This window comes from Schistocerca cancellata, chromosome 2 (assembly GCF_023864275.1).
Source record: "Schistocerca cancellata isolate TAMUIC-IGC-003103 chromosome 2, iqSchCanc2.1, whole genome shotgun sequence".
NCBI lineage: Eukaryota > Metazoa > Arthropoda > Insecta > Orthoptera > Acrididae > Schistocerca > Schistocerca cancellata.
Window position 1 is genome coordinate 257,249,682 of NC_064627.1, and position 27,982 is coordinate 257,277,663.

A 27,982-nucleotide genomic window follows, 5' to 3' on the forward strand; every position below is an offset into this window, starting at 1 on the left:
GGTGGTACATTCTGCGCTATATTTGTGCGGCTGCGCCTGGCGCACGTCTAACGGGTGCAGAAATCATGCATGCGTACTGTGGCAACGTGGATGCGACAACTACATCAACTGTAAGTCCTCTAATAGAACAAACGAGGAGCATCAAATCAAGTGTCAGGATGGCCGAGCGGTCTAAGGCGCCAGACTCAAGGAAAAACCTTGGCTGCAGTAGCAGCTAGAGCCTTCTGGTCCTCGAATGAGGGCGTGGGTTCGAATCCCACTCCTGACACAGATTTTGTCGCTTCTCTAGAGCACCCTGCGTAGCATTGAGATCCTTTGTAAAGTGCAACAGCACGATACTGGCCGTGTTCTCCTAAGTGAAATCAAAAATTTGCATCAAACACAAGCGCACCTACGGCACCAAACTGTTTCTTCGGTAGTGTGAGCTACAAACAGAGAGTGTTGGTTGTAAATACGACGTTCCCCTCGTGAGGTTACTTCCGCGCCAAAGAGCCGCAAACACGTCAAAAGGGACACTTGTGGTATGGAAACGACTCTTATCTGGAGATGCAGAGTGCTAACGACAGTGTGAGGAAACAGTGCAGGCTGACCAGTACATCATCTGTACAATAACAGTCGCTGATGAAATACACAGAACTCGAAATAAATTCATATACTCAAAATATTACTGTATGGAGATTACAACGTGACCAAAACTTGAAATATTACTCGACAGATAGACCTCCGCATTCTGTCTAATCTCTGACGTCTTTAACAGACGACTTAGTTTCGAACAAAAGGTATTGATTGCTGTGATTATACGGATTTGAGAAACTCTTTTGGTGGTACATTCTGCGCTATATTTGTGCGGCTGCGCCTGGCGCACGTCTAACGGGTGCAGAAATCATGCCTGCGTACTGTGGCAACGTGGATACGACAACTACATCAACTGTAAGTCCTCTAATAGAACAAACGAGGAGCATCAAATCAAGTGTCAGGATGGCCGAGCGGTCTAAGGCGCCAGACTCAAGGAAAAACCTTGGCTGCAGTAGCAGCTAGAGCCTTCTGGTCCTCGAATGAGGGCGTGGGTTCGAATCCCACTCCTGACACAGATTTTGTCGCTTCTCTAGAGCACCCTGCGTAGCATTGAGATCCTTTGTAAAGTGCAACAGCACGATACTGGCCGTGTTCTCCTAAGTGAAATCAAAAATTTGCATCAAACACAAGCGCACCTACGGCACCAAACTGTTTCTTCGGTAGTGTGAGCTACAAACAGAGAGTGTTGGTTGTAAATACGACGTTCCCCTCGTGAGGTTACTTCCGCGCCAAAGAGCCGCAAACACGTCAAAAGGGACACTTGTGGTATGGAAACGACTCTTATCTGGAGATGCAGAGTGCTAACGACAGTGTGAGGAAACAGTGCAGGCTGACCAGTACATCATCTGTACAATAACAGTCGCTGATGAAATACACAGAACTCGAAATAAATTCATATACTCAAAATATTACTGTATGGAGATTACAACGTGACCAAAACTTGAAATATTACTCGACAGATAGACCTCCGCATTCTGTCTAATCTCTGACGTCTTTAACAGACGACTTAGTTTCGAACAAAAGGTATTGATTGCTGTGATTATACGGATTTGAGAAACTCTTTTGGTGGTACATTCTGCGCTATATTTGTGCGGCTGCGCCTGGCGCACGTCTAACGGGTGCAGAAATCATGCCTGCGTACTGTGGCAACGTGGATGCGACAACTACATCAACTGTAAGTCCTCTAATAGAACAAACGAGGAGCATCAAATCAAGTGTCAGGATGGCCGAGCGGTCTAAGGCGCCAGACTCAAGGAAAAACCTTGGCTGCAGTAGCAGCTAGAGCCTTCTGGTCCTCGAATGAGGGCGTGGGTTCGAATCCCACTCCTGACACAGATTTTGTCGCTTCTCTAGAGCACCCTGCGTAGCATTGAGATCCTTTGTAAAGTGCAACAGCACGATACTGGCTGTGTTCTCCTAAGTGAAATCAAAAATTTGCATCAAACACAAGCGCACCTACGGCACCAAACTGTTTCTTCGGTAGTGTGAGCTACAAACAGAGAGTGTTGGTTGTAAATACGACGTTCCCCTCGTGAGGTTACTTCCGCGCCAAAGAGCCGCAAACACGTCAAAAGGGACACTTGTGGTATGGAAACGACTCTTATCTGGAGATGCAGAGTGCTAACGACAGTGTGAGGAAACAGTGCAGGCTGACCAGTACATCATCTGTACAATAACAGTCGCTGATGAAATACACAGAACTCGAAATAAATTCATATACTCAAAATATTACTGTATGGAGATTACAACGTGACCAAAACTTGAAATATTACTCGACAGATAGACCTCCGCATTCTGTCTAATCTCTGACGTCTTTAACAGACGACTTAGTTTCGAACAAAAGGTATTGATTGCTGTGATTATACGGATTTGAGAAACTCTTTTGGTGGTACATTCTGCGCTATATTTGTGCGGCTGCGCCTGGCGCACGTCTAACGGGTGCAGAAATCATGCCTGCGTACTGTGGCAACGTGGATGCGACAACTACATCAACTGTAAGTCCTCTAATAGAACAAACGAGGAGCATCAAATCAAGTGTCAGGATGGCCGAGCGGTCTAAGGCGCCAGACTCAAGGAAAAACCTTGGCTGCAGTAGCAGCTAGAGCCTTCTGGTCCTCGAATGAGGGCGTGGGTTCGAATCCCACTCCTGACACAGATTTTGTCGCTTCTCTAGAGCACCCTGCGTAGCATTGAGATCCTTTGTAAAGTGCAACAGCACGATACTGGCCGTGTTCTCCTAAGTGAAATCAAAAATTTGCATCAAACACAAGCGCACCTACGGCACCAAACTGTTTCTTCGGTAGTGTGAGCTACAAACAGAGAGTGTTGGTTGTAAATACGACGTTCCCCTCGTGAGGTTACTTCCGCGCCAAAGAGCCGCAAACACGTCAAAAGGGACACTTGTGGTATGGAAACGACTCTTATCTGGAGATGCAGAGTGCTAACGACAGTGTGAGGAAACAGTGCAGGCTGACCAGTACATCATCTGTACAATAACAGTCGCTGATGAAATACACAGAACTCGAAATAAATTCATATACTCAAAATATTACTGTATGGAGATTACAACGTGACCAAAACTTGAAATATTACTCGACAGATAGACCTCCGCATTCTGTCTAATCTCTGACGTCTTTAACAGACGACTTAGTTTCGAACAAAAGGTATTGATTGCTGTGATTATACGGATTTGAGAAACTCTTTTGGTGGTACATTCTGCGCTATATTTGTGCGGCTGCGCCTGGCGCACGTCTAACGGGTGCAGAAATCATGCCTGCGTACTGTGGCAACGTGGATGCGACAACTACATCAACTGTAAGTCCTCTAATAGAACAAACGAGGAGCATCAAATCAAGTGTCAGGATGGCCGAGCGGTCTAAGGCGCCAGACTCAAGGAAAAACCTTGGCTGCAGTAGCAGCTAGAGCCTTCTGGTCCTCGAATGAGGGCGTGGGTTCGAATCCCACTCCTGACACAGATTTTGTCGCTTCTCTAGAGCACCCTGCGTAGCATTGAGATCCTTTGTAAAGTGCAACAGCACGATACTGGCCGTGTTCTCCTAAGTGAAATCAAAAATTTGCATCAAACACAAGCGCACCTACGGCACCAAACTGTTTCTTCGGTAGTGTGAGCTACAAACAGAGAGTGTTGGTTGTAAATACGACGTTCCCCTCGTGAGGTTACTTCCGCGCCAAAGAGCCGCAAACACGTCAAAAGGGACACTTGTGGTATGGAAACGACTCTTATCTGGAGATGCAGAGTGCTAACGACAGTGTGAGGAAACAGTGCAGGCTGACCAGTACATCATCTGTACAATAACAGTCGCTGATGAAATACACAGAACTCGAAATAAATTCATATACTCAAAATATTACTGTATGGAGATTACAACGTGACCAAAACTTGAAATATTACTCGACAGATAGACCTCCGCATTCTGTCTAATCTCTGACGTCTTTAACAGACGACTTAGTTTCGAACAAAAGGTATTGATTGCTGTGATTATACGGATTTGAGAAACTCTTTTGGTGGTACATTCTGCGCTATATTTGTGCGGCTGCGCCTGGCGCACGTCTAACGGGTGCAGAAATCATGCCTGCGTACTGTGGCAACGTGGATGCGACAACTACATCAACTGTAAGTCCTCTAATAGAACAAACGAGGAGCATCAAATCAAGTGTCAGGATGGCCGAGCGGTCTAAGGCGCCAGACTCAAGGAAAAACCTTGGCTGCAGTAGCAGCTAGAGCCTTCTGGTCCTCGAATGAGGGCGTGGGTTCGAATCCCACTCCTGACACAGATTTTGTCGCTTCTCTAGAGCACCCTGCGTAGCATTGAGATCCTTTGTAAAGTGCAACAGCACGATACTGGCCGTGTTCTCCTAAGTGAAATCAAAAATTTGCATCAAACACAAGCGCACCTACGGCACCAAACTGTTTCTTCGGTAGTGTGAGCTACAAACAGAGAGTGTTGGTTGTAAATACGACGTTCCCCTCGTGAGGTTACTTCCGCGCCAAAGAGCCGCAAACACGTCAAAAGGGACACTTGTGGTATGGAAACGACTCTTATCTGGAGATGCAGAGTGCTAACGACAGTGTGAGGAAACAGTGCAGGCTGACCAGTACATCATCTGTACAATAACAGTCGCTGATGAAATACACAGAACTCGAAATAAATTCATATACTCAAAATATTACTGTATGGAGATTACAACGTGACCAAAACTTGAAATATTACTCGACAGATAGACCTCCGCATTCTGTCTAATCTCTGACGTCTTTAACAGACGACTTAGTTTCGAACAAAAGGTATTGATTGCTGTGATTATACGGATTTGAGAAACTCTTTTGGTGGTACATTCTGCGCTATATTTGTGCGGCTGCGCCTGGCGCACGTCTAACGGGTGCAGAAATCATGCCTGCGTACTGTGGCAACGTGGATGCGACAACTACATCAACTGTAAGTCCTCTAATAGAACAAACGAGGAGCATCAAATCAAGTGTCAGGATGGCCGAGCGGTCTAAGGCGCCAGACTCAAGGAAAAACCTTGGCTGCAGTAGCAGCTAGAGCCTTCTGGTCCTCGAATGAGGGCGTGGGTTCGAATCCCACTCCTGACACAGATTTTGTCGCTTCTCTAGAGCACCCTGCGTAGCATTGAGATCCTTTGTAAAGTGCAACAGCACGATACTGGCCGTGTTCTCCTAAGTGAAATCAAAAATTTGCATCAAACACAAGCGCACCTACGGCACCAAACTGTTTCTTCGGTAGTGTGAGCTACAAACAGAGAGTGTTGGTTGTAAATACGACGTTCCCCTCGTGAGGTTACTTCCGCGCCAAAGAGCCGCAAACACGTCAAAAGGGACACTTGTGGTATGGAAACGACTCTTATCTGGAGATGCAGAGTGCTAACGACAGTGTGAGGAAACAGTGCAGGCTGACCAGTACATCATCTGTACAATAACAGTCGCTGATGAAATACACAGAACTCGAAATAAATTCATATACTCAAAATATTACTGTATGGAGATTACAACGTGACCAAAACTTGAAATATTACTCGACAGATAGACCTCCGCATTCTGTCTAATCTCTGACGTCTTTAACAGACGACTTAGTTTCGAACAAAAGGTATTGATTGCTGTGATTATACGGATTTGAGAAACTCTTTTGGTGGTACATTCTGCGCTATATTTGTGCGGCTGCGCCTGGCGCACGTCTAACGGGTGCAGAAATCATGCCTGCGTACTGTGGCAACGTGGATGCGACAACTACATCAACTGTAAGTCCTCTAATAGAACAAACGAGGAGCATCAAATCAAGTGTCAGGATGGCCGAGCGGTCTAAGGCGCCAGACTCAAGGAAAAACCTTGGCTGCAGTAGCAGCTAGAGCCTTCTGGTCCTCGAATGAGGGCGTGGGTTCGAATCCCACTCCTGACACAGATTTTGTCGCTTCTCTAGAGCACCCTGCGTAGCATTGAGATCCTTTGTAAAGTGCAACAGCACGATACTGGCCGTGTTCTCCTAAGTGAAATCAAAAATTTGCATCAAACACAAGCGCACCTACGGCACCAAACTGTTTCTTCGGTAGTGTGAGCTACAAACAGAGAGTGTTGGTTGTAAATACGACGTTCCCCTCGTGAGGTTACTTCCGCGCCAAAGAGCCGCAAACACGTCAAAAGGGACACTTGTGGTATGGAAACGACTCTTATCTGGAGATGCAGAGTGCTAACGACAGTGTGAGGAAACAGTGCAGGCTGACCAGTACATCATCTGTACAATAACAGTCGCTGATGAAATACACAGAACTCGAAATAAATTCATATACTCAAAATATTACTGTATGGAGATTACAACGTGACCAAAACTTGAAATATTACTCGACAGATAGACCTCCGCATTCTGTCTAATCTCTGACGTCTTTAACAGACGACTTAGTTTCGAACAAAAGGTATTGATTGCTGTGATTATACGGATTTGAGAAACTCTTTTGGTGGTACATTCTGCGCTATATTTGTGCGGCTGCGCCTGGCGCACGTCTAACGGGTGCAGAAATCATGCCTGCGTACTGTGGCAACGTGGATGCGACAACTACATCAACTGTAAGTCCTCTAATAGAACAAACGAGGAGCATCAAATCAAGTGTCAGGATGGCCGAGCGGTCTAAGGCGCCAGACTCAAGGAAAAACCTTGGCTGCAGTAGCAGCTAGAGCCTTCTGGTCCTCGAATGAGGGCGTGGGTTCGAATCCCACTCCTGACACAGATTTTGTCGCTTCTCTAGAGCACCCTGCGTAGCATTGAGATCCTTTGTAAAGTGCAACAGCACGATACTGGCCGTGTTCTCCTAAGTGAAATCAAAAATTTGCATCAAACACAAGCGCACCTACGGCACCAAACTGTTTCTTCGGTAGTGTGAGCTACAAACAGAGAGTGTTGGTTGTAAATACGACGTTCCCCTCGTGAGGTTACTTCCGCGCCAAAGAGCCGCAAACACGTCAAAAGGGACACTTGTGGTATGGAAACGACTCTTATCTGGAGATGCAGAGTGCTAACGACAGTGTGAGGAAACAGTGCAGGCTGACCAGTACATCATCTGTACAATAACAGTCGCTGATGAAATACACAGAACTCGAAATAAATTCATATACTCAAAATATTACTGTATGGAGATTACAACGTGACCAAAACTTGAAATATTACTCGACAGATAGACCTCCGCATTCTGTCTAATCTCTGACGTCTTTAACAGACGACTTAGTTTCGAACAAAAGGTATTGATTGCTGTGATTATACGGATTTGAGAAACTCTTTTGGTGGTACATTCTGCGCTATATTTGTGCGGCTGCGCCTGGCGCACGTCTAACGGGTGTAGAAATCATGCCTGCGTACTGTGGCAACGTGGATGCGACAACTACATCAACTGTAAGTCCTCTAATAGAACAAACGAGGAGCATCAAATCAAGTGTCAGGATGGCCGAGCGGTCTAAGGCGCCAGACTCAAGGAAAAACCTTGGCTGCAGTAGCAGCTAGAGCCTTCTGGTCCTCGAATGAGGGCGTGGGTTCGAATCCCACTCCTGACACAGATTTTGTCGCTTCTCTAGAGCACCCTGCGTAGCATTGAGATCCTTTGTAAAGTGCAACAGCACGATACTGGCCGTGTTCTCCTAAGTGAAATCAAAAATTTGCATCAAACACAAGCGCACCTACGGCACCAAACTGTTTCTTCGGTAGTGTGAGCTACAAACAGAGAGTGTTGGTTGTAAATACGACGTTCCCCTCGTGAGGTTACTTCCGCGCCAAAGAGCCGCAAACACGTCAAAAGGGACACTTGTGGTATGGAAACGACTCTTATCTGGAGATGCAGAGTGCTAACGACAGTGTGAGGAAACAGTGCAGGCTGACCAGTACATCATCTGTACAATAACAGTCGCTGATGAAATACACAGAACTCGAAATAAATTCATATACTCAAAATATTACTGTATGGAGATTACAACGTGACCAAAACTTGAAATATTACTCGACAGATAGACCTCCGCATTCTGTCTAATCTCTGACGTCTTTAACAGACGACTTAGTTTCGAACAAAAGGTATTGATTGCTGTGATTATACGGATTTGAGAAACTCTTTTGGTGGTACATTCTGCGCTATATTTGTGCGGCTGCGCCTGGCGCACGTCTAACGGGTGCAGAAATCATGCCTGCGTACTGTGGCAACGTGGATGCGACAACTACATCAACTGTAAGTCCTCTAATAGAACAAACGAGGAGCATCAAATCAAGTGTCAGGATGGCCGAGCGGTCTAAGGCGCCAGACTCAAGGAAAAACCTTGGCTGCAGTAGCAGCTAGAGCCTTCTGGTCCTCGAATGAGGGCGTGGGTTCGAATCCCACTCCTGACACAGATTTTGTCGCTTCTCTAGAGCACCCTGCGTAGCATTGAGATCCTTTGTAAAGTGCAACAGCACGATACTGGCCGTGTTCTCCTAAGTGAAATCAAAAATTTGCATCAAACACAAGCGCACCTACGGCACCAAACTGTTTCTTCGGTAGTGTGAGCTACAAACAGAGAGTGTTGGTTGTAAATACGACGTTCCCCTCGTGAGGTTACTTCCGCGCCAAAGAGCCGCAAACACGTCAAAAGGGACACTTGTGGTATGGAAACGACTCTTATCTGGAGATGCAGAGTGCTAACGACAGTGTGAGGAAACAGTGCAGGCTGACCAGTACATCATCTGTACAATAACAGTCGCTGATGAAATACACAGAACTCGAAATAAATTCATATACTCAAAATATTACTGTATGGAGATTACAACGTGACCAAAACTTGAAATATTACTCGACAGATAGACCTCCGCATTCTGTCTAATCTCTGACGTCTTTAACAGACGACTTAGTTTCGAACAAAAGGTATTGATTGCTGTGATTATACGGATTTGAGAAACTCTTTTGGTGGTACATTCTGCGCTATATTTGTGCGGCTGCGCCTGGCGCACGTCTAACGGGTGCAGAAATCATGCCTGCGTACTGTGGCAACGTGGATGCGACAACTACATCAACTGTAAGTCCTCTAATAGAACAAACGAGGAGCATCAAATCAAGTGTCAGGATGGCCGAGCGGTCTAAGGCGCCAGACTCAAGGAAAAACCTTGGCTGCAGTAGCAGCTAGAGCCTTCTGGTCCTCGAATGAGGGCGTGGGTTCGAATCCCACTCCTGACACAGATTTTGTCGCTTCTCTAGAGCACCCTGCGTAGCATTGAGATCCTTTGTAAAGTGCAACAGCACGATACTGGCCGTGTTCTCCTAAGTGAAATCAAAAATTTGCATCAAACACAAGCGCACCTACGGCACCAAACTGTTTCTTCGGTAGTGTGAGCTACAAACAGAGAGTGTTGGTTGTAAATACGACGTTCCCCTCGTGAGGTTACTTCCGCGCCAAAGAGCCGCAAACACGTCAAAAGGGACACTTGTGGTATGGAAACGACTCTTATCTGGAGATGCAGAGTGCTAACGACAGTGTGAGGAAACAGTGCAGGCTGACCAGTACATCATCTGTACAATAACAGTCGCTGATGAAATACACAGAACTCGAAATAAATTCATATACTCAAAATATTACTGTATGGAGATTACAACGTGACCAAAACTTGAAATATTACTCGACAGATAGACCTCCGCATTCTGTCTAATCTCTGACGTCTTTAACAGACGACTTAGTTTCGAACAAAAGGTATTGATTGCTGTGATTATACGGATTTGAGAAACTCTTTTTGTGGTACATTCTGCGCTATATTTGTGCGGCTGCGCCTGGCGCACGTCTAACGGGTGCAGAAATCATGCCTGCGTACTGTGGCAACGTGGATGCGACAACTACATCAACTGTAAGTCCTCTAATAGAACAAACGAGGAGCATCAAATCAAGTGTCAGGATGGCCGAGCGGTCTAAGGCGCCAGACTCAAGGAAAAACCTTGGCTGCAGTAGCAGCTAGAGCCTTCTGGTCCTCGAATGAGGGCGTGGGTTCGAATCCCACTCCTGACACAGATTTTGTCGCTTCTCTAGAGCACCCTGCGTAGCATTGAGATCCTTTGTAAAGTGCAACAGCACGATACTGGCCGTGTTCTCCTAAGTGAAATCAAAAATTTGCATCAAACACAAGCGCACCTACGGCACCAAACTGTTTCTTCGGTAGTGTGAGCTACAAACAGAGAGTGTTGGTTGTAAATACGACGTTCCCCTCGTGAGGTTACTTCCGCGCCAAAGAGCCGCAAACACGTCAAAAGGGACACTTGTGGTATGGAAACGACTCTTATCTGGAGATGCAGAGTGCTAACGACAGTGTGAGGAAACAGTGCAGGCTGACCAGTACATCATCTGTACAATAACAGTCGCTGATGAAATACACAGAACTCGAAATAAATTCATATACTCAAAATATTACTGTATGGAGATTACAACGTGACCAAAACTTGAAATATTACTCGACAGATAGACCTCCGCATTCTGTCTAATCTCTGACGTCTTTAACAGACGACTTAGTTTCGAACAAAAGGTATTGATTGCTGTGATTATACGGATTTGAGAAACTCTTTTGGTGGTACATTCTGCGCTATATTTGTGCGGCTGCGCCTGGCGCACGTCTAACGGGTGCAGAAATCATGCCTGCGTACTGTGGCAACGTGGATGCGACAACTACATCAACTGTAAGTCCTCTAATAGAACAAACGAGGAGCATCAAATCAAGTGTCAGGATGGCCGAGCGGTCTAAGGCGCCAGACTCAAGGAAAAACCTTGGCTGCAGTAGCAGCTAGAGCCTTCTGGTCCTCGAATGAGGGCGTGGGTTCGAATCCCACTCCTGACACAGATTTTGTCGCTTCTCTAGAGCACCCTGCGTAGCATTGAGATCCTTTGTAAAGTGCAACAGCACGATACTGGCCGTGTTCTCCTAAGTGAAATCAAAAATTTGCATCAAACACAAGCGCACCTACGGCACCAAACTGTTTCTTCGGTAGTGTGAGCTACAAACAGAGAGTGTTGGTTGTAAATACGACGTTCCCCTCGTGAGGTTACTTCCGCGCCAAAGAGCCGCAAACACGTCAAAAGGGACACTTGTGGTATGGAAACGACTCTTATCTGGAGATGCAGAGTGCTAACGACAGTGTGAGGAAACAGTGCAGGCTGACCAGTACATCATCTGTACAATAACAGTCGCTGATGAAATACACAGAACTCGAAATAAATTCATATACTCAAAATATTACTGTATGGAGATTACAACGTGACCAAAACTTGAAATATTACTCGACAGATAGACCTCCGCATTCTGTCTAATCTCTGACGTCTTTAACAGACGACTTAGTTTCGAACAAAAGGTATTGATTGCTGTGATTATACGGATTTGAGAAACTCTTTTGGTGGTACATTCTGCGCTATATTTGTGCGGCTGCGCCTGGCGCACGTCTAACGGGTGCAGAAATCATGCCTGCGTACTGTGGCAACGTGGATGCGACAACTACATCAACTGTAAGTCCTCTAATAGAACAAACGAGGAGCATCAAATCAAGTGTCAGGATGGCCGAGCGGTCTAAGGCGCCAGACTCAAGGAAAAACCTTGGCTGCAGTAGCAGCTAGAGCCTTCTGGTCCTCGAATGAGGGCGTGGGTTCGAATCCCACTCCTGACACAGATTTTGTCGCTTCTCTAGAGCACCCTGCGTAGCATTGAGATCCTTTGTAAAGTGCAACAGCACGATACTGGCCGTGTTCTCCTAAGTGAAATCAAAAATTTGCATCAAACACAAGCGCACCTACGGCACCAAACTGTTTCTTCGGTAGTGTGAGCTACAAACAGAGAGTGTTGGTTGTAAATACGACGTTCCCCTCGTGAGGTTACTTCCGCGCCAAAGAGCCGCAAACACGTCAAAAGGGACACTTGTGGTATGGAAACGACTCTTATCTGGAGATGCAGAGTGCTAACGACAGTGTGAGGAAACAGTGCAGGCTGACCAGTACATCATCTGTACAATAACAGTCGCTGATGAAATACACAGAACTCGAAATAAATTCATATACTCAAAATATTACTGTATGGAGATTACAACGTGACCAAAACTTGAAATATTACTCGACAGATAGACCTCCGCATTCTGTCTAATCTCTGACGTCTTTAACAGACGACTTAGTTTCGAACAAAAGGTATTGATTGCTGTGATTATACGGATTTGAGAAACTCTTTTGGTGGTACATTCTGCGCTATATTTGTGCGGCTGCGCCTGGCGCACGTCTAACGGGTGCAGAAATCATGCCTGCGTACTGTGGCAACGTGGATGCGACAACTACATCAACTGTAAGTCCTCTAATAGAACAAACGAGGAGCATCAAATCAAGTGTCAGGATGGCCGAGCGGTCTAAGGCGCCAGACTCAAGGAAAAACCTTGGCTGCAGTAGCAGCTAGAGCCTTCTGGTCCTCGAATGAGGGCGTGGGTTCGAATCCCACTCCTGACACAGATTTTGTCGCTTCTCTAGAGCACCCTGCGTAGCATTGAGATCCTTTGTAAAGTGCAACAGCACGATACTGGCCGTGTTCTCCTAAGTGAAATCAAAAATTTGCATCAAACACAAGCGCACCTACGGCACCAAACTGTTTCTTCGGTAGTGTGAGCTACAAACACAGAGTGTTGGTTGTAAATACGACGTTCCCCTCGTGAGGTTACTTCCGCGCCAAAGAGCCGCAAACACGTCAAAAGGGACACTTGTGGTATGGAAACGACTCTTATCTGGAGATGCAGAGTGCTAACGACAGTGTGAGGAAACAGTGCAGGCTGACCAGTACATCATCTGTACAATAACAGTCGCTGATGAAATACACAGAACTCGAAATAAATTCATATACTCAAAATATTACTGTATGGAGATTACAACGTGACCAAAACTTGAAATATTACTCGACAGATAGACCTCCGCATTCTGTCTAATCTCTGACGTCTTTAACAGACGACTTAGTTTCGAACAAAAGGTATTGATTGCTGTGATTATACGGATTTGAGAAACTCTTTTGGTGGTACATTCTGCGCTATATTTGTGCGGCTGCGCCTGGCGCACGTCTAACGGGTGCAGAAATCATGCCTGCGTACTGTGGCAACGTGGATGCGACAACTACATCAACTGTAAGTCCTCTAATAGAACAAACGAGGAGCATCAAATCAAGTGTCAGGATGGCCGAGCGGTCTAAGGCGCCAGACTCAAGGAAAAACCTTGGCTGCAGTAGCAGCTAGAGCCTTCTGGTCCTCGAATGAGGGCGTGGGTTCGAATCCCACTCCTGACACAGATTTTGTCGCTTCTCTAGAGCACCCTGCGTAGCATTGAGATCCTTTGTAAAGTGCAACAGCACGATACTGGCCGTGTTCTCCTAAGTGAAATCAAAAATTTGCATCAAATACAAGCGCACCTACGGCACCAAACTGTTTCTTCGGTAGTGTGAGCTACAAACAGAGAGTGTTGGTTGTAAATACGACGTTCCCCTCGTGAGGTTACTTCCGCGCCAAAGAGCCGCAAACACGTCAAAAGGGACACTTGTGGTATGGAAACGACTCTTATCTGGAGATGCAGAGTGCTAACGACAGTGTGAGGAAACAGTGCAGGCTGACCAGTACATCATCTGTACAATAACAGTCGCTGATGAAATACACAGAACTCGAAATAAATTCATATACTCAAAATATTACTGTATGGAGATTACAACGTGACCAAAACTTGAAATATTACTCGACAGATAGACCTCCGCATTCTGTCTAATCTCTGACGTCTTTAACAGACGACTTAGTTTCGAACAAAAGGTATTGATTGCTGTGATTATACGGATTTGAGAAACTCTTTTGGTGGTACATTCTGCGCTATATTTGTGCGGCTGCGCCTGGCGCACGTCTAACGGGTGCAGAAATCATGCCTGCGTACTGTGGCAACGTGGATGCGACAACTACATCAACTGTAAGTCCTCTAATAGAACAAACGAGGAGCATCAAATCAAGTGTCAGGATGGCCGAGCGGTCTAAGGCGCCAGACTCAAGGAAAAACCTTGGCTGCAGTAGCAGCTAGAGCCTTCTGGTCCTCGAATGAGGGCGTGGGTTCGAATCCCACTCCTGACACAGATTTTGTCGCTTCTCTAGAGCACCCTGCGTAGCATTGAGATCCTTTGTAAAGTGCAACAGCACGATACTGGCCGTGTTCTCCTAAGTGAAATCAAAAATTTGCATCAAACACAAGCGCACCTACGGCACCAAACTGTTTCTTCGGTAGTGTGAGCTACAAACAGAGAGTGTTGGTTGTAAATACGACGTTCCCCTCGTGAGGTTACTTCCGCGCCAAAGAGCCGCAAACACGTCAAAAGGGACACTTGTGGTATGGAAACGACTCTTATCTGGAGATGCAGAGTGCTAACGACAGTGTGAGGAAACAGTGCAGGCTGACCAGTACATCATCTGTACAATAACAGTCGCTGATGAAATACACAGAACTCGAAATAAATTCATATACTCAAAATATTACTGTATGGAGATTACAACGTGACCAAAACTTGAAATATTACTCGACAGATAGACCTCCGCATTCTGTCTAATCTCTGACGTCTTTAACAGACGACTTAGTTTCGAACAAAAGGTATTGATTGCTGTGATTATACGGATTTGAGAAACTCTTTTGGTGGTACATTCTGCGCTATATTTGTGCGGCTGCGCCTGGCGCACGTCTAACGGGTGCAGAAATCATGCCTGCGTACTGTGGCAACGTGGATGCGACAACTACATCAACTGTAAGTCCTCTAATAGAACAAACGAGGAGCATCAAATCAAGTGTCAGGATGGCCGAGCGGTCTAAGGCGCCAGACTCAAGGAAAAACCTTGGCTGCAGTAGCAGCTAGAGCCTTCTGGTCCTCGAATGAGGGCGTGGGTTCGAATCCCACTCCTGACACAGATTTTGTCGCTTCTCTAGAGCACCCTGCGTAGCATTGAGATCCTTTGTAAAGTGCAACAGCACGATACTGGCCGTGTTCTCCTAAGTGAAATCAAAAATTTGCATCAAACACAAGCGCACCTACGGCACCAAACTGTTTCTTCGGTAGTGTGAGCTACAAACAGAGAGTGTTGGTTGTAAATACGACGTTCCCCTCGTGAGGTTACTTCCGCGCCAAAGAGCCGCAAACACGTCAAAAGGGACACTTGTGGTATGGAAACGACTCTTATCTGGAGATGCAGAGTGCTAACGACAGTGTGAGGAAACAGTGCAGGCTGACCAGTACATCATCTGTACAATAACAGTCGCTGATGAAATACACAGAACTCGAAATAAATTCATATACTCAAAATATTACTGTATGGAGATTACAACGTGACCAAAACTTGAAATATTACTCGACAGATAGACCTCCGCATTCTGTCTAATCTCTGACGTCTTTAACAGACGACTTAGTTTCGAACAAAAGGTATTGATTGCTGTGATTATACGGATTTGAGAAACTCTTTTGGTGGTACATTCTGCGCTATATTTGTGCGGCTGCGCCTGGCGCACGTCTAACGGGTGCAGAAATCATGCCTGCGTACTGTGGCAACGTGGATGCGACAACTACATCAACTGTAAGTCCTCTAATAGAACAAACGAGGAGCATCAAATCAAGTGTCAGGATGGCCGAGCGGTCTAAGGCGCCAGACTCAAGGAAAAACCTTGGCTGCAGTAGCAGCTAGAGCCTTCTGGTCCTCGAATGAGGGCGTGGGTTCGAATCCCACTCCTGACACAGATTTTGTCGCTTCTCTAGAGCACCCTGCGTAGCATTGAGATCCTTTGTAAAGTGCAACAGCACGATACTGGCCGTGTTCTCCTAAGTGAAATCAAAAATTTGCATCAAACACAAGCGCACCTACGGCACCAAACTGTTTCTTCGGTAGTGTGAGCTACAAACAGAGAGTGTTGGTTGTAAATACGACGTTCCCCTCGTGAGGTTACTTCCGCGCCAAAGAGCCGCAAACACGTCAAAAGGGACACTTGTGGTATGGAAACGACTCTTATCTGGAGATGCAGAGTGCTAACGACAGTGTGAGGAAACAGTGCAGGCTGACCAGTACATCATCTGTACAATAACAGTCGCTGATGAAATACACAGAACTCGAAATAAATTCATATACTCAAAATATTACTGTATGGAGATTACAACGTGACCAAAACTTGAAATATTACTCGACAGATAGACCTCCGCATTCTGTCTAATCTCTGACGTCTTTAACAGACGACTTAGTTTCGAACAAAAGGTATTGATTGCTGTGATTATACGGATTTGAGAAACTCTTTTGGTGGTACATTCTGCGCTATATTTGTGCGGCTGCGCCTGGCGCACGTCTAACGGGTGCAGAAATCATGCCTGCGTACTGTGGCAACGTGGATGCGACAACTACATCAACTGTAAGTCCTCTAATAGAACAAACGAGGAGCATCAAATCAAGTGTCAGGATGGCCGAGCGGTCTAAGGCGCCAGACTCAAGGAAAAACCTTGGCTGCAGTAGCAGCTAGAGCCTTCTGGTCCTCGAATGAGGGCGTGGGTTCGAATCCCACTCCTGACACAGATTTTGTCGCTTCTCTAGAGCACCCTGCGTAGCATTGAGATCCTTTGTAAAGTGCAACAGCACGATACTGGCCGTGTTCTCCTAAGTGAAATCAAAAATTTGCATCAAACACAAGCGCACCTACGGCACCAAACTGTTTCTTCGGTAGTGTGAGCTACAAACAGAGAGTGTTGGTTGTAAATACGACGTTCCCCTCGTGAGGTTACTTCCGCGCCAAAGAGCCGCAAACACGTCAAAAGGGACACTTGTGGTATGGAAACGACTCTTATCTGGAGATGCAGAGTGCTAACGACAGTGTGAGGAAACAGTGCAGGCTGACCAGTACATCATCTGTACAATAACAGTCGCTGATGAAATACACAGAACTCGAAATAAATTCATATACTCAAAATATTACTGTATGGAGATTACAACGTGACCAAAACTTGAAATATTACTCGACAGATAGACCTCCGCATTCTGTCTAATCTCTGACGTCTTTAACAGACGACTTAGTTTCGAACAAAAGGTATTGATTGCTGTGATTATACGGATTTGAGAAACTCTTTTGGTGGTACATTCTGCGCTATATTTGTGCGGCTGCGCCTGGCGCACGTCTAACGGGTGCAGAAATCATGCCTGCGTACTGTGGCAACGTGGATGCGACAACTACATCAACTGTAAGTCCTCTAATAGAACAAACGAGGAGCATCAAATCAAGTGTCAGGATGGCCGAGCGGTCTAAGGCGCCAGACTCAAGGAAAAACCTTGGCTGCAGTAGCAGCTAGAGCCTTCTGGTCCTCGAATGAGGGCGTGGGTTCGAATCCCACTCCTGACACAGATTTTGTCGCTTCTCTAGAGCACCCTGCGTAGCATTGAGATCCTTTGTAAAGTGCAACAGCACGATACTGGCCGTGTTCTCCTAAGTGAAATCAAAAATTTGCATCAAACACAAGCGCACCTACGGCACCAAACTGTTTCTTCGGTAGTGTGAGCTACAAACAGAGAGTGTTGGTTGTAAATACGACGTTCCCCTCGTGAGGTTACTTCCGCGCCAAAGAGCCGCAAACACGTCAAAAGGGACACTTGTGGTATGGAAACGACTCTTATCTGGAGATGCAGAGTGCTAACGACAGTGTGAGGAAACAGTGCAGGCTGACCAGTACATCATCTGTACAATAACAGTCGCTGATGAAATACACAGAACTCGAAATAAATTCATATACTCAAAATATTACTGTATGGAGATTACAACGTGACCAAAACTTGAAATATTACTCGACAGATAGACCTCCGCATTCTGTCTAATCTCTGACGTCTTTAACAGACGACTTAGTTTCGAACAAAAGGTATTGATTGCTGTGATTATACGGATTTGAGAAACTCTTTTGGTGGTACATTCTGCGCTATATTTGTGCGGCTGCGCCTGGCGCACGTCTAACGGGTGCAGAAATCATGCCTGCGTACTGTGGCAACGTGGATGCGACAACTACATCAACTGTAAGTCCTCTAATAGAACAAACGAGGAGCATCAAATCAAGTGTCAGGATGGCCGAGCGGTCTAAGGCGCCAGACTCAAGGAAAAACCTTGGCTGCAGTAGCAGCTAGAGCCTTCTGGTCCTCGAATGAGGGCGTGGGTTCGAATCCCACTCCTGACACAGATTTTGTCGCTTCTCTAGAGCACCCTGCGTAGCATTGAGATCCTTTGTAAAGTGCAACAGCACGATACTGGCCGTGTTCTCCTAAGTGAAATCAAAAATTTGCATCAAACACAAGCGCACCTACGGCACCAAACTGTTTCTTCGGTAGTGTGAGCTACAAACAGAGAGTGTTGGTTGTAAATACGACGTTCCCCTCGTGAGGTTACTTCCGCGCCAAAGAGCCGCAAACACGTCAAAAGGGACACTTGTGGTATGGAAACGACTCTTATCTGGAGATGCAGAGTGCTAACGACAGTGTGAGGAAACAGTGCAGGCTGACCAGTACATCATCTGTACAATAACAGTCGCTGATGAAATACACAGAACTCGAAATAAATTCATATACTCAAAATATTACTGTATGGAGATTACAACGTGACCAAAACTTGAAATATTACTCGACAGATAGACCTCCGCATTCTGTCTAATCTCTGACGTCTTTAACAGACGACTTAGTTTCGAACAAAAGGTATTGATTGCTGTGATTATACGGATTTGAGAAACTCTTTTGGTGGTACATTCTGCGCTATATTTGTGCGGCTGCGCCTGGCGCACGTCTAACGGGTGCAGAAATCATGCCTGCGTACTGTGGCAACGTGGATGCGACAACTACATCAACTGTAAGTCCTCTAATAGAACAAACGAGGAGCATCAAATCAAGTGTCAGGATGGCCGAGCGGTCTAAGGCGCCAGACTCAAGGAAAAACCTTGGCTGCAGTAGCAGCTAGAGCCTTCTGGTCCTCGAATGAGGGCGTGGGTTCGAATCCCACTCCTGACACAGATTTTGTCGCTTCTCTAGAGCACCCTGCGTAGCATTGAGATCCTTTGTAAAGTGCAACAGCACGATACTGGCCGTGTTCTCCTAAGTGAAATCAAAAATTTGCATCAAACACAAGCGCACCTACGGCACCAAACTGTTTCTTCGGTAGTGTGAGCTACAAACAGAGAGTGTTGGTTGTAAATACGACGTTCCCCTCGTGAGGTTACTTCCGCGCCAAAGAGCCGCAAACACGTCAAAAGGGACACTTGTGGTATGGAAACGACTCTTATCTGGAGATGCAGAGTGCTAACGACAGTGTGAGGAAACAGTGCAGGCTGACCAGTACATCATCTGTACAATAACAGTCGCTGATGAAATACACAGAACTCGAAATAAATTCATATACTCAAAATATTACTGTATGGAGATTACAACGTGACCAAAACTTGAAATATTACTCGACAGATAGACCTCCGCATTCTGTCTAATCTCTGACGTCTTTAACAGACGACTTAGTTTCGAACAAAAGGTATTGATTGCTGTGATTATACGGATTTGAGAAACTCTTTTGGTGGTACATTCTGCGCTATATTTGTGCGGCTGCGCCTGGCGCACGTCTAACGGGTGCAGAAATCATGCCTGCGTACTGTGGCAACGTGGATGCGACAACTACATCAACTGTAAGTCCTCTAATAGAACAAACGAGGAGCATCAAATCAAGTGTCAGGATGGCCGAGCGGTCTAAGGCGCCAGACTCAAGGAAAAACCTTGGCTGCAGTAGCAGCTAGAGCCTTCTGGTCCTCGAATGAGGGCGTGGGTTCGAATCCCACTCCTGACACAGATTTTGTCGCTTCTCTAGAGCACCCTGCGTAGCATTGAGATCCTTTGTAAAGTGCAACAGCACGATACTGGCCGTGTTCTCCTAAGTGAAATCAAAAATTTGCATCAAACACAAGCGCACCTACGGCACCAAACTGTTTCTTCGGTAGTGTGAGCTACAAACAGAGAGTGTTGGTTGTAAATACGACGTTCCCCTCGTGAGGTTACTTCCGCGCCAAAGAGCCGCAAACACGTCAAAAGGGACACTTGTGGTATGGAAACGACTCTTATCTGGAGATGCAGAGTGCTAACGACAGTGTGAGGAAACAGTGCAGGCTGACCAGTACATCATCTGTACAATAACAGTCGCTGATGAAATACACAGAACTCGAAATAAATTCATATACTCAAAATATTACTGTATGGAGATTACAACGTGACCAAAACTTGAAATATTACTCGACAGATAGACCTCCGCATTCTGTCTAATCTCTGACGTCTTTAACAGACGACTTAGTTTCGAACAAAAGGTATTGATTGCTGTGATTATACGGATTTGAGAAACTCTTTTGGTGGTACATTCTGCGCTATATTTGTGCGGCTGCGCCTGGCGCACGTCTAACGGGTGCAGAAATCATGCCTGCGTACTGTGGCAACGTGGATGCGACAACTACATCAACTGTAAGTCCTCTAATAGAACAAACGAGGAGCATCAAATCAAGTGTCAGGATGGCCGAGCGGTCTAAGGCGCCAGACTCAAGGAAAAACCTTGGCTGCAGTAGCAGCTAGAGCCTTCTGGTCCTCGAATGAGGGCGTGGGTTCGAATCCCACTCCTGACACAGATTTTGTCGCTTCTCTAGAGCACCCTGAGTAGCATTGAGATCCTTTGTAAAGTGCAACAGCACGATACTGGCCGTGTTCTCCTAAGTGAAATCAAAAATTTGCATCAAACACAAGCGCACCTACGGCACCAAACTGTTTCTTCGGTAGTGTGAGCTACAAACAGAGAGTGTTGGTTGTAAATACGACGTTCCCCTCGTGAGGTTTCTTCCGCGCCAAAGAGCCGCAAACACGTCAAAAGGGACACTTGTGGTATGGAAACGACTCTTATCTGGAGATGCAGAGTGCTAACGACAGTGTGAGGAAACAGTGCAGGCTGACCAGTACATCATCTGTACAATAACAGTCGCTGATGAAATACACAGAACTCGAAATAAATTCATATACTCAAAATATTACTGTATGGAGATTACAACGTGACCAAAACTTGAAATATTACTCGACAGATAGACCTCCGCATTCTGTCTAATCTCTGACGTCTTTAACAGACGACTTAGTTTCGAACAAAAGGTATTGATTGCTGTGATTATACGGATTTGAGAAACTCTTTTGGTGGTACATTCTGCGCTATATTTGTGCGGCTGCGCCTGGCGCACGTCTAACGGGTGCAGAAATCATGCCTGCGTACTGTGGCAACGTGGATGCGACAACTACATCAACTGTAAGTCCTCTAATAGAACAAACGAGGAGCATCAAATCAAGTGTCAGGATGGCCGAGCGGTCTAAGGCGCCAGACTCAAGGAAAAACCTTGGCTGCAGTAGCAGCTAGAGCCTTCTGGTCCTCGAATGAGGGCGTGGGTTCGAATCCCACTCCTGACACAGATTTTGTCGCTTCTCTAGAGCACCCTGCGTAGCATTGAGATCCTTTGTAAAGTGCAACAGCACGATACTGGCCGTGTTCTCCTAAGTGAAATCAAAAATTTGCATCAAACACAAGCGCACCTACGGCACCAAACTGTTTCTTCGGTAGTGTGAGCTACAAACAGAGAGTGTTGGTTGTAAATACGACGTTCCCCTCGTGAGGTTACTTCCGCGCCAAAGAGCCGCAAACACGTCAAAAGGGACACTTGTGGTATGGAAACGACTCTTATCTGGAGATGCAGAGTGCTAACGACAGTGTGAGGAAACAGTGCAGGCTGACCAGTACATCATCTGTACAATAACAGTCGCTGATGAAATACACAGAACTCGAAATAAATTCATATACTCAAAATATTACTGTATGGAGATTACAACGTGACCAAAACTTGAAATATTACTCGACAGATAGACCTCCGCATTCTGTCTAATCTCTGACGTCTTTAACAGACGACTTAGTTTCGAACAAAAGGTATTGATTGCTGTGATTATACGGATTTGAGAAACTCTTTTGGTGGTACATTCTGCGCTATATTTGTGCGGCTGCGCCTGGCGCACGTCTAACGGGTGCAGAAATCATGCCTGCGTACTGTGGCAACGTGGATGCGACAACTACATCAACTGTAAGTCCTCTAATAGAACAAACGAGGAGCATCAAATCAAGTGTCAGGATGGCCGAGCGGTCTAAGGCGCCAGACTCAAGGAAAAACCTTGGCTGCAGTAGCAGCTAGAGCCTTCTGGTCCTCGAATGAGGGCGTGGGTTCGAATCCCACTCCTGACACAGATTTTGTCGCTTCTCTAGAGCACCCTGCGTAGCATTGAGATCCTTTGTAAAGTGCAACAGCACGATACTGGCCGTGTTCTCCTAAGTGAAATCAAAAATTTGCATCAAACACAAGCGCACCTACGGCACCAAACTGTTTCTTCGGTAGTGTGAGCTACAAACAGAGAGTGTTGGTTGTAAATACGACGTTCCCCTCGTGAGGTTACTTCCGCGCCAAAGAGCCGCAAACACGTCAAAAGGGACACTTGTGGTATGGAAACGACTCTTATCTGGAGATGCAGAGTGCTAACGACAGTGTGAGGAAACAGTGCAGGCTGACCAGTACATCATCTGTACAATAACAGTCGCTGATGAAATACACAGAACTCGAAATAAATTCATATACTCAAAATATTACTGTATGGAGATTACAACGTGACCAAAACTTGAAATATTACTCGACAGATAGACCTCCGCATTCTGTCTAATCTCTGACGTCTTTAACAGACGACTTAGTTTCGAACAAAAGGTATTGATTGCTGTGATTATACGGATTTGAGAAACTCTTTTGGTGGTACATTCTGCGCTATATTTGTGCGGCTGCGCCTGGCGCACGTCTAACGGGTGCAGAAATCATGCCTGCGTACTGTGGCAACGTGGATGCGACAACTACATCAACTGTAAGTCCTCTAATAGAACAAACGAGGAGCATCAAATCAAGTGTCAGGATGGCCGAGCGGTCTAAGGCGCCAGACTCAAGGAAAAACCTTGGCTGCAGTAGCAGCTAGAGCCTTCTGGTCCTCGAATGAGGGCGTGGGTTCGAATCCCACTCCTGACACAGATTTTGTCGCTTCTCTAGAGCACCCTGCGTAGCATTGAGATCCTTTGTAAAGTGCAACAGCACGATACTGGCCGTGTTCTCCTAAGTGAAATCAAAAATTTGCATCAAACACAAGCGCACCTACGGCACCAAACTGTTTCTTCGGTAGTGTGAGCTACAAACAGAGAGTGTTGGTTGTAAATACGACGTTCCCCTCGTGAGGTTACTTCCGCGCCAAAGAGCCGCAAACACGTCAAAAGGGACACTTGTGGTATGGAAACGACTCTTATCTGGAGATGCAGAGTGCTAACGACAGTGTGAGGAAACAGTGCAGGCTGACCAGTACATCATCTGTACAATAACAGTCGCTGATGAAATACACAGAACTCGAAATAAATTCATATACTCAAAATATTACTGTATGGAGATTACAACGTGACCAAAACTTGAAATATTACTCGACAGATAGACCTCCGCATTCTGTCTAATCTCTGACGTCTTTAACAGACGACTTAGTTTCGAACAAAAGGTATTGATTGCTGTGATTATACGGATTTGAGAAACTCTTTTGGTGGTACATTCTGCGCTATATTTGTGCGGCTGCGCCTGGCGCACGTCTAACGGGTGCAGAAATCATGCCTGCGTACTGTGGCAACGTGGATGCGACAACTACATCAACTGTAAGTCCTCTAATAGAACAAACGAGGAGCATCAAATCAAGTGTCAGGATGGCCGAGCGGTCTAAGGCGCCAGACTCAAGGAAAAACCTTGGCTGCAGTAGCAGCTAGAGCCTTCTGGTCCTCGAATGAGGGCGTGGGTTCGAATCCCACTCCTGACACAGATTTTGTCGCTTCTCTAGAGCACCCTGCGTAGCATTGAGATCCTTTGTAAAGTGCAACAGCACGATACTGGCCGTGTTCTCCTAAGTGAAATCAAAAATTTGCATCAAACACAAGCGCACCTACGGCACCAAACTGTTTCTTCGGTAGTGTGAGCTACAAACAGAGAGTGTTGGTTGTAAATACGACGTTCCCCTCGTGAGGTTACTTCCGCGCCAAAGAGCCGCAAACACGTCAAAAGGGACACTTGTGGTATGGAAACGACTCTTATCTGGAGATGCAGAGTGCTAACGACAGTGTGAGGAAACAGTGCAGGCTGACCAGTACATCATCTGTACAATAACAGTCGCTGATGAAATACACAGAACTCGAAATAAATTCATATACTCAAAATATTACTGTATGGAGATTACAACGTGACCAAAACTTGAAATATTACTCGACAGATAGACCTCCGCATTCTGTCTAATCTCTGACGTCTTTAACAGACGACTTAGTTTCGAACAAAAGGTATTGATTGCTGTGATTATACGGATTTGAGAAACTCTTTTGGTGGTACATTCTGCGCTATATTTGTGCGGCTGCGCCTGGCGCACGTCTAACGGGTGCAGAAATCATGCCTGCGTACTGTGGCAACGTGGATGCGACAACTACATCAACTGTAAGTCCTCTAATAGAACAAACGAGGAGCATCAAATCAAGTGTCAGGATGGCCGAGCGGTCTAAGGCGCCAGACTCAAGGAAAAACCTTGGCTGCAGTAGCAGCTAGAGCCTTCTGGTCCTCGAATGAGGGCGTGGGTTCGAATCCCACTCCTGACACAGATTTTGTCGCTTCTCTAGAGCACCCTGCGTAGCATTGAGATCCTTTGTAAAGTGCAACAGCACGATACTGGCCGTGTTCTCCTAAGTGAAATCAAAAATTTGCATCAAACACAAGCGCACCTACGGCACCAAACTGTTTCTTCGGTAGTGTGAGCTACAAACAGAGAGTGTTGGTTGTAAATACGACGTTCCCCTCGTGAGGTTACTTCCGCGCCAAAGAGCCGCAAACACGTCAAAAGGGACACTTGTGGTATGGAAACGACTCTTATCTGGAGATGCAGAGTGCTAACGACAGTGTGAGGAAACAGTGCAGGCTGACCAGTACATCATCTGTACAATAACAGTCGCTGATGAAATACACAGAACTCGAAATAAATTCATATACTCAAAATATTACTGTATGGAGATTACAACGTGACCAAAACTTGAAATATTACTCGACAGATAGACCTCCGCATTCTGTCTAATCTCTGACGTCTTTAACAGACGACTTAGTTTCGAACAAAAGGTATTGATTGCTGTGATTATACGGATTTGAGAAACTCTTTTGGTGGTACATTCTGCGCTATATTTGTGCGGCTGCGCCTGGCGCACGTCTAACGGGTGCAGAAATCATGCCTGCGTACTGTGGCAACGTGGATGCGACAACTACATCAACTGTAAGTCCTCTAATAGAACAAACGAGGAGCATCAAATCAAGTGTCAGGATGGCCGAGCGGTCTAAGGCGCCAGACTCAAGGAAAAACCTTGGCTGCAGTAGCAGCTAGAGCCTTCTGGTCCTCGAATGAGGGCGTGGGTTCGAATCCCACTCCTGACACAGATTTTGTCGCTTCTCTAGAGCACCCTGCGTAGCATTGAGATCCTTTGTAAAGTGCAACAGCACGATACTGGCCGTGTTCTCCTAAGTGAAATCAAAAATTTGCATCAAACACAAGCGCACCTACGGCACCAAACTGTTTCTTCGGTAGTGTGAGCTACAAACAGAGAGTGTTGGTTGTAAATACGACGTTCCCCTCGTGAGGTTACTTCCGCGCCAAAGAGCCGCAAACACGTCAAAAGGGACACTTGTGGTATGGAAACGACTCTTATCTGGAGATGCAGAGTGCTAACGACAGTGTGAGGAAACAGTGCAGGCTGACCAGTACATCATCTGTACAATAACAGTCGCTGATGAAATACACAGAACTCGAAATAAATTCATATACTCAAAATATTACTGTATGGAGATTACAACGTGACCAAAACTTGAAATATTACTCGACAGATAGACCTCCGCATTCTGTCTAATCTCTGACGTCTTTAACAGGCGACTTAGTTTCGAACAAAAGGTATTGATTGCTGTGATTATACGGATTTGAGAAACTCTTTTGGTGGTACATTCTGCGCTATATTTGTGCGGCTGCGCCTGGCGCACGTCTAACGGGTGCAGAAATCATGCCTGCGTACTGTGGCAACGTGGATGCGACAACTACATCAACTGTAAGTCCTCTAATAGAACAAACGAGGAGCATCAAATCAAGTGTCAGGATGGCCGAGCGGTCTAAGGCGCCAGACTCAAGGAAAAACCTTGGCTGCAGTAGCAGCTAGAGCCTTCTGGTCCTCGAATGAGGGCGTGGGTTCGAATCCCACTCCTGACACAGATTTTGTCGCTTCTCTAGAGCACCCTGCGTAGCATTGAGATCCTTTGTAAAGTGCAACAGCACGATACTGGCCGTGTTCTCCTAAGTGAAATCAAAAATTTGCATCAAACACAAGCGCACCTACGGCACCAAACTGTTTCTTCGGTAGTGTGAGCTACAAACAGAGAGTGTTGGTTGTAAATACGACGTTCCCCTCGTGAGGTTACTTCCGCGCCAAAGAGCCGCAAACACGTCAAAAGGGACACTTGTGGTATGGAAACGACTCTTATCTGGAGATGCAGAGTGCTAACGACAGTGTGAGGAAACAGTGCAGGCTGACCAGTACATCATCTGTACAATAACAGTCGCTGATGAAATACACAGAACTCGAAATAAATTCATATACTCAAAATATTACTGTATGGAGATTACAACGTGACCAAAACTTGAAATATTACTCGACAGATAGACCTCCGCATTCTGTCTAATCTCTGACGTCTTTAACAGACGACTTAGTTTCGAACAAAAGGTATTGATTGCTGTGATTATACGGATTTGAGAAACTCTTTTGGTGGTACATTCTGCGCTATATTTGTGCGGCTGCGCCTGGCGCACGTCTAACGGGTGCAGAAATCATGCCTGCGTACTGTGGCAACGTGGATGCGACAACTACATCAACTGTAAGTCCTCTAATAGAACAAACGAGGAGCATCAAATCAAGTGTCAGGATGGCCGAGCGGTCTAAGGCGCCAGACTCAAGGAAAAACCTTGGCTGCAGTAGCAGCTAGAGCCTTCTGGTCCTCGAATGAGGGCGTGGGTTCGAATCCCACTCCTGACACAGATTTTGTCGCTTCTCTAGAGCACCCTGCGTAGCATTGAGATCCTTTGTAAAGTGCAACAGCACGATACTGGCCGTGTTCTCCTAAGTGAAATCAAAAATTTGCATCAAACACAAGCGCACCTACGGCACCAAACTGTTTCTTCGGTAGTGTGAGCTACAAACAGAGAGTGTTGGTTGTAAATACGACGTTCCCCTCGTGAGGTTACTTCCGCGCCAAAGAGCCGCAAACACGTCAAAAGGGACACTTGTGGTATGGAAACGACTCTTATCTGGAGATGCAGAGTGCTAACGACAGTGTGAGGAAACAGTGCAGGCTGACCAGTACATCATCTGTACAATAACAGTCGCTGATGAAATACACAGAACTCGAAATAAATTCATATACTCAAAATATTACTGTATGGAGATTACAACGTGACCAAAACTTGAAATATTACTCGACAGATAGACCTCCGCATTCTGTCTAATCTCTGACGTCTTTAACAGACGACTTAGTTTCGAACAAAAGGTATTGATTGCTGTGATTATACGGATTTGAGAAACTCTTTTGGTGGTACATTCTGCGCTATATTTGTGCGGCTGCGCCTGGCGCACGTCTAACGGGTGCAGAAATCATGCCTGCGTACTGTGGCAACGTGGATGCGACAACTA

At 46.0% G+C, this 27,982-nt stretch overlaps 34 non-coding genes across 34 annotated transcripts; all 34 read left to right on the forward strand.

The window, feature by feature from the left end:
- Nucleotides 1-152: 152 nt before the first annotated feature.
- On the forward strand, nucleotides 153-268 carry Trnal-caa (transfer RNA leucine (anticodon CAA)). Its single transcript has 2 exons — nucleotides 153-190; nucleotides 223-268. It is a non-coding gene; the product is annotated as a tRNA-Leu (tRNA).
- A 704-nt stretch (nucleotides 269-972) lies between these two features.
- Trnal-caa (transfer RNA leucine (anticodon CAA)) lies at nucleotides 973-1,088 on the forward strand. Its single transcript has 2 exons — nucleotides 973-1,010; nucleotides 1,043-1,088. It is a non-coding gene; the product is annotated as a tRNA-Leu (tRNA).
- A 704-nt stretch (nucleotides 1,089-1,792) lies between these two features.
- On the forward strand, nucleotides 1,793-1,908 carry Trnal-caa (transfer RNA leucine (anticodon CAA)). The gene is made up of 2 exons: nucleotides 1,793-1,830; nucleotides 1,863-1,908. It is a non-coding gene; the product is annotated as a tRNA-Leu (tRNA).
- Nucleotides 1,909-2,612: 704 nt separating this feature from the next.
- On the forward strand, nucleotides 2,613-2,728 carry Trnal-caa (transfer RNA leucine (anticodon CAA)). The gene is made up of 2 exons: nucleotides 2,613-2,650; nucleotides 2,683-2,728. It is a non-coding gene; the product is annotated as a tRNA-Leu (tRNA).
- A 704-nt stretch (nucleotides 2,729-3,432) lies between these two features.
- On the forward strand, nucleotides 3,433-3,548 carry Trnal-caa (transfer RNA leucine (anticodon CAA)). The gene is made up of 2 exons: nucleotides 3,433-3,470; nucleotides 3,503-3,548. It is a non-coding gene; the product is annotated as a tRNA-Leu (tRNA).
- A 704-nt stretch (nucleotides 3,549-4,252) lies between these two features.
- On the forward strand, nucleotides 4,253-4,368 carry Trnal-caa (transfer RNA leucine (anticodon CAA)). Its single transcript has 2 exons — nucleotides 4,253-4,290; nucleotides 4,323-4,368. It is a non-coding gene; the product is annotated as a tRNA-Leu (tRNA).
- Nucleotides 4,369-5,072: 704 nt separating this feature from the next.
- On the forward strand, nucleotides 5,073-5,188 carry Trnal-caa (transfer RNA leucine (anticodon CAA)). The gene is made up of 2 exons: nucleotides 5,073-5,110; nucleotides 5,143-5,188. It is a non-coding gene; the product is annotated as a tRNA-Leu (tRNA).
- A 704-nt stretch (nucleotides 5,189-5,892) lies between these two features.
- Trnal-caa (transfer RNA leucine (anticodon CAA)) lies at nucleotides 5,893-6,008 on the forward strand. The gene is made up of 2 exons: nucleotides 5,893-5,930; nucleotides 5,963-6,008. It is a non-coding gene; the product is annotated as a tRNA-Leu (tRNA).
- A 704-nt stretch (nucleotides 6,009-6,712) lies between these two features.
- Nucleotides 6,713-6,828, forward strand: Trnal-caa (transfer RNA leucine (anticodon CAA)). Its single transcript has 2 exons — nucleotides 6,713-6,750; nucleotides 6,783-6,828. It is a non-coding gene; the product is annotated as a tRNA-Leu (tRNA).
- A 704-nt stretch (nucleotides 6,829-7,532) lies between these two features.
- Nucleotides 7,533-7,648, forward strand: Trnal-caa (transfer RNA leucine (anticodon CAA)). Its single transcript has 2 exons — nucleotides 7,533-7,570; nucleotides 7,603-7,648. It is a non-coding gene; the product is annotated as a tRNA-Leu (tRNA).
- Nucleotides 7,649-8,352: 704 nt separating this feature from the next.
- Nucleotides 8,353-8,468, forward strand: Trnal-caa (transfer RNA leucine (anticodon CAA)). Its single transcript has 2 exons — nucleotides 8,353-8,390; nucleotides 8,423-8,468. It is a non-coding gene; the product is annotated as a tRNA-Leu (tRNA).
- Nucleotides 8,469-9,172: 704 nt separating this feature from the next.
- Nucleotides 9,173-9,288, forward strand: Trnal-caa (transfer RNA leucine (anticodon CAA)). Its single transcript has 2 exons — nucleotides 9,173-9,210; nucleotides 9,243-9,288. It is a non-coding gene; the product is annotated as a tRNA-Leu (tRNA).
- Nucleotides 9,289-9,992: 704 nt separating this feature from the next.
- On the forward strand, nucleotides 9,993-10,108 carry Trnal-caa (transfer RNA leucine (anticodon CAA)). The gene is made up of 2 exons: nucleotides 9,993-10,030; nucleotides 10,063-10,108. It is a non-coding gene; the product is annotated as a tRNA-Leu (tRNA).
- A 704-nt stretch (nucleotides 10,109-10,812) lies between these two features.
- Nucleotides 10,813-10,928, forward strand: Trnal-caa (transfer RNA leucine (anticodon CAA)). The gene is made up of 2 exons: nucleotides 10,813-10,850; nucleotides 10,883-10,928. It is a non-coding gene; the product is annotated as a tRNA-Leu (tRNA).
- A 704-nt stretch (nucleotides 10,929-11,632) lies between these two features.
- Trnal-caa (transfer RNA leucine (anticodon CAA)) lies at nucleotides 11,633-11,748 on the forward strand. Its single transcript has 2 exons — nucleotides 11,633-11,670; nucleotides 11,703-11,748. It is a non-coding gene; the product is annotated as a tRNA-Leu (tRNA).
- A 704-nt stretch (nucleotides 11,749-12,452) lies between these two features.
- Trnal-caa (transfer RNA leucine (anticodon CAA)) lies at nucleotides 12,453-12,568 on the forward strand. Its single transcript has 2 exons — nucleotides 12,453-12,490; nucleotides 12,523-12,568. It is a non-coding gene; the product is annotated as a tRNA-Leu (tRNA).
- A 704-nt stretch (nucleotides 12,569-13,272) lies between these two features.
- Nucleotides 13,273-13,388, forward strand: Trnal-caa (transfer RNA leucine (anticodon CAA)). The gene is made up of 2 exons: nucleotides 13,273-13,310; nucleotides 13,343-13,388. It is a non-coding gene; the product is annotated as a tRNA-Leu (tRNA).
- Nucleotides 13,389-14,092: 704 nt separating this feature from the next.
- Trnal-caa (transfer RNA leucine (anticodon CAA)) lies at nucleotides 14,093-14,208 on the forward strand. The gene is made up of 2 exons: nucleotides 14,093-14,130; nucleotides 14,163-14,208. It is a non-coding gene; the product is annotated as a tRNA-Leu (tRNA).
- Nucleotides 14,209-14,912: 704 nt separating this feature from the next.
- Nucleotides 14,913-15,028, forward strand: Trnal-caa (transfer RNA leucine (anticodon CAA)). Its single transcript has 2 exons — nucleotides 14,913-14,950; nucleotides 14,983-15,028. It is a non-coding gene; the product is annotated as a tRNA-Leu (tRNA).
- A 704-nt stretch (nucleotides 15,029-15,732) lies between these two features.
- Nucleotides 15,733-15,848, forward strand: Trnal-caa (transfer RNA leucine (anticodon CAA)). Its single transcript has 2 exons — nucleotides 15,733-15,770; nucleotides 15,803-15,848. It is a non-coding gene; the product is annotated as a tRNA-Leu (tRNA).
- Nucleotides 15,849-16,552: 704 nt separating this feature from the next.
- Nucleotides 16,553-16,668, forward strand: Trnal-caa (transfer RNA leucine (anticodon CAA)). The gene is made up of 2 exons: nucleotides 16,553-16,590; nucleotides 16,623-16,668. It is a non-coding gene; the product is annotated as a tRNA-Leu (tRNA).
- A 704-nt stretch (nucleotides 16,669-17,372) lies between these two features.
- Trnal-caa (transfer RNA leucine (anticodon CAA)) lies at nucleotides 17,373-17,488 on the forward strand. The gene is made up of 2 exons: nucleotides 17,373-17,410; nucleotides 17,443-17,488. It is a non-coding gene; the product is annotated as a tRNA-Leu (tRNA).
- Nucleotides 17,489-18,192: 704 nt separating this feature from the next.
- Nucleotides 18,193-18,308, forward strand: Trnal-caa (transfer RNA leucine (anticodon CAA)). Its single transcript has 2 exons — nucleotides 18,193-18,230; nucleotides 18,263-18,308. It is a non-coding gene; the product is annotated as a tRNA-Leu (tRNA).
- A 704-nt stretch (nucleotides 18,309-19,012) lies between these two features.
- On the forward strand, nucleotides 19,013-19,128 carry Trnal-caa (transfer RNA leucine (anticodon CAA)). The gene is made up of 2 exons: nucleotides 19,013-19,050; nucleotides 19,083-19,128. It is a non-coding gene; the product is annotated as a tRNA-Leu (tRNA).
- A 704-nt stretch (nucleotides 19,129-19,832) lies between these two features.
- Trnal-caa (transfer RNA leucine (anticodon CAA)) lies at nucleotides 19,833-19,948 on the forward strand. Its single transcript has 2 exons — nucleotides 19,833-19,870; nucleotides 19,903-19,948. It is a non-coding gene; the product is annotated as a tRNA-Leu (tRNA).
- Nucleotides 19,949-20,652: 704 nt separating this feature from the next.
- Trnal-caa (transfer RNA leucine (anticodon CAA)) lies at nucleotides 20,653-20,768 on the forward strand. Its single transcript has 2 exons — nucleotides 20,653-20,690; nucleotides 20,723-20,768. It is a non-coding gene; the product is annotated as a tRNA-Leu (tRNA).
- A 704-nt stretch (nucleotides 20,769-21,472) lies between these two features.
- Nucleotides 21,473-21,588, forward strand: Trnal-caa (transfer RNA leucine (anticodon CAA)). Its single transcript has 2 exons — nucleotides 21,473-21,510; nucleotides 21,543-21,588. It is a non-coding gene; the product is annotated as a tRNA-Leu (tRNA).
- A 704-nt stretch (nucleotides 21,589-22,292) lies between these two features.
- On the forward strand, nucleotides 22,293-22,408 carry Trnal-caa (transfer RNA leucine (anticodon CAA)). The gene is made up of 2 exons: nucleotides 22,293-22,330; nucleotides 22,363-22,408. It is a non-coding gene; the product is annotated as a tRNA-Leu (tRNA).
- A 704-nt stretch (nucleotides 22,409-23,112) lies between these two features.
- On the forward strand, nucleotides 23,113-23,228 carry Trnal-caa (transfer RNA leucine (anticodon CAA)). The gene is made up of 2 exons: nucleotides 23,113-23,150; nucleotides 23,183-23,228. It is a non-coding gene; the product is annotated as a tRNA-Leu (tRNA).
- Nucleotides 23,229-23,932: 704 nt separating this feature from the next.
- Nucleotides 23,933-24,048, forward strand: Trnal-caa (transfer RNA leucine (anticodon CAA)). Its single transcript has 2 exons — nucleotides 23,933-23,970; nucleotides 24,003-24,048. It is a non-coding gene; the product is annotated as a tRNA-Leu (tRNA).
- Nucleotides 24,049-24,752: 704 nt separating this feature from the next.
- Trnal-caa (transfer RNA leucine (anticodon CAA)) lies at nucleotides 24,753-24,868 on the forward strand. The gene is made up of 2 exons: nucleotides 24,753-24,790; nucleotides 24,823-24,868. It is a non-coding gene; the product is annotated as a tRNA-Leu (tRNA).
- Nucleotides 24,869-25,572: 704 nt separating this feature from the next.
- On the forward strand, nucleotides 25,573-25,688 carry Trnal-caa (transfer RNA leucine (anticodon CAA)). The gene is made up of 2 exons: nucleotides 25,573-25,610; nucleotides 25,643-25,688. It is a non-coding gene; the product is annotated as a tRNA-Leu (tRNA).
- A 704-nt stretch (nucleotides 25,689-26,392) lies between these two features.
- On the forward strand, nucleotides 26,393-26,508 carry Trnal-caa (transfer RNA leucine (anticodon CAA)). The gene is made up of 2 exons: nucleotides 26,393-26,430; nucleotides 26,463-26,508. It is a non-coding gene; the product is annotated as a tRNA-Leu (tRNA).
- A 704-nt stretch (nucleotides 26,509-27,212) lies between these two features.
- On the forward strand, nucleotides 27,213-27,328 carry Trnal-caa (transfer RNA leucine (anticodon CAA)). The gene is made up of 2 exons: nucleotides 27,213-27,250; nucleotides 27,283-27,328. It is a non-coding gene; the product is annotated as a tRNA-Leu (tRNA).
- Nucleotides 27,329-27,982: the final 654 nt, after the last annotated feature.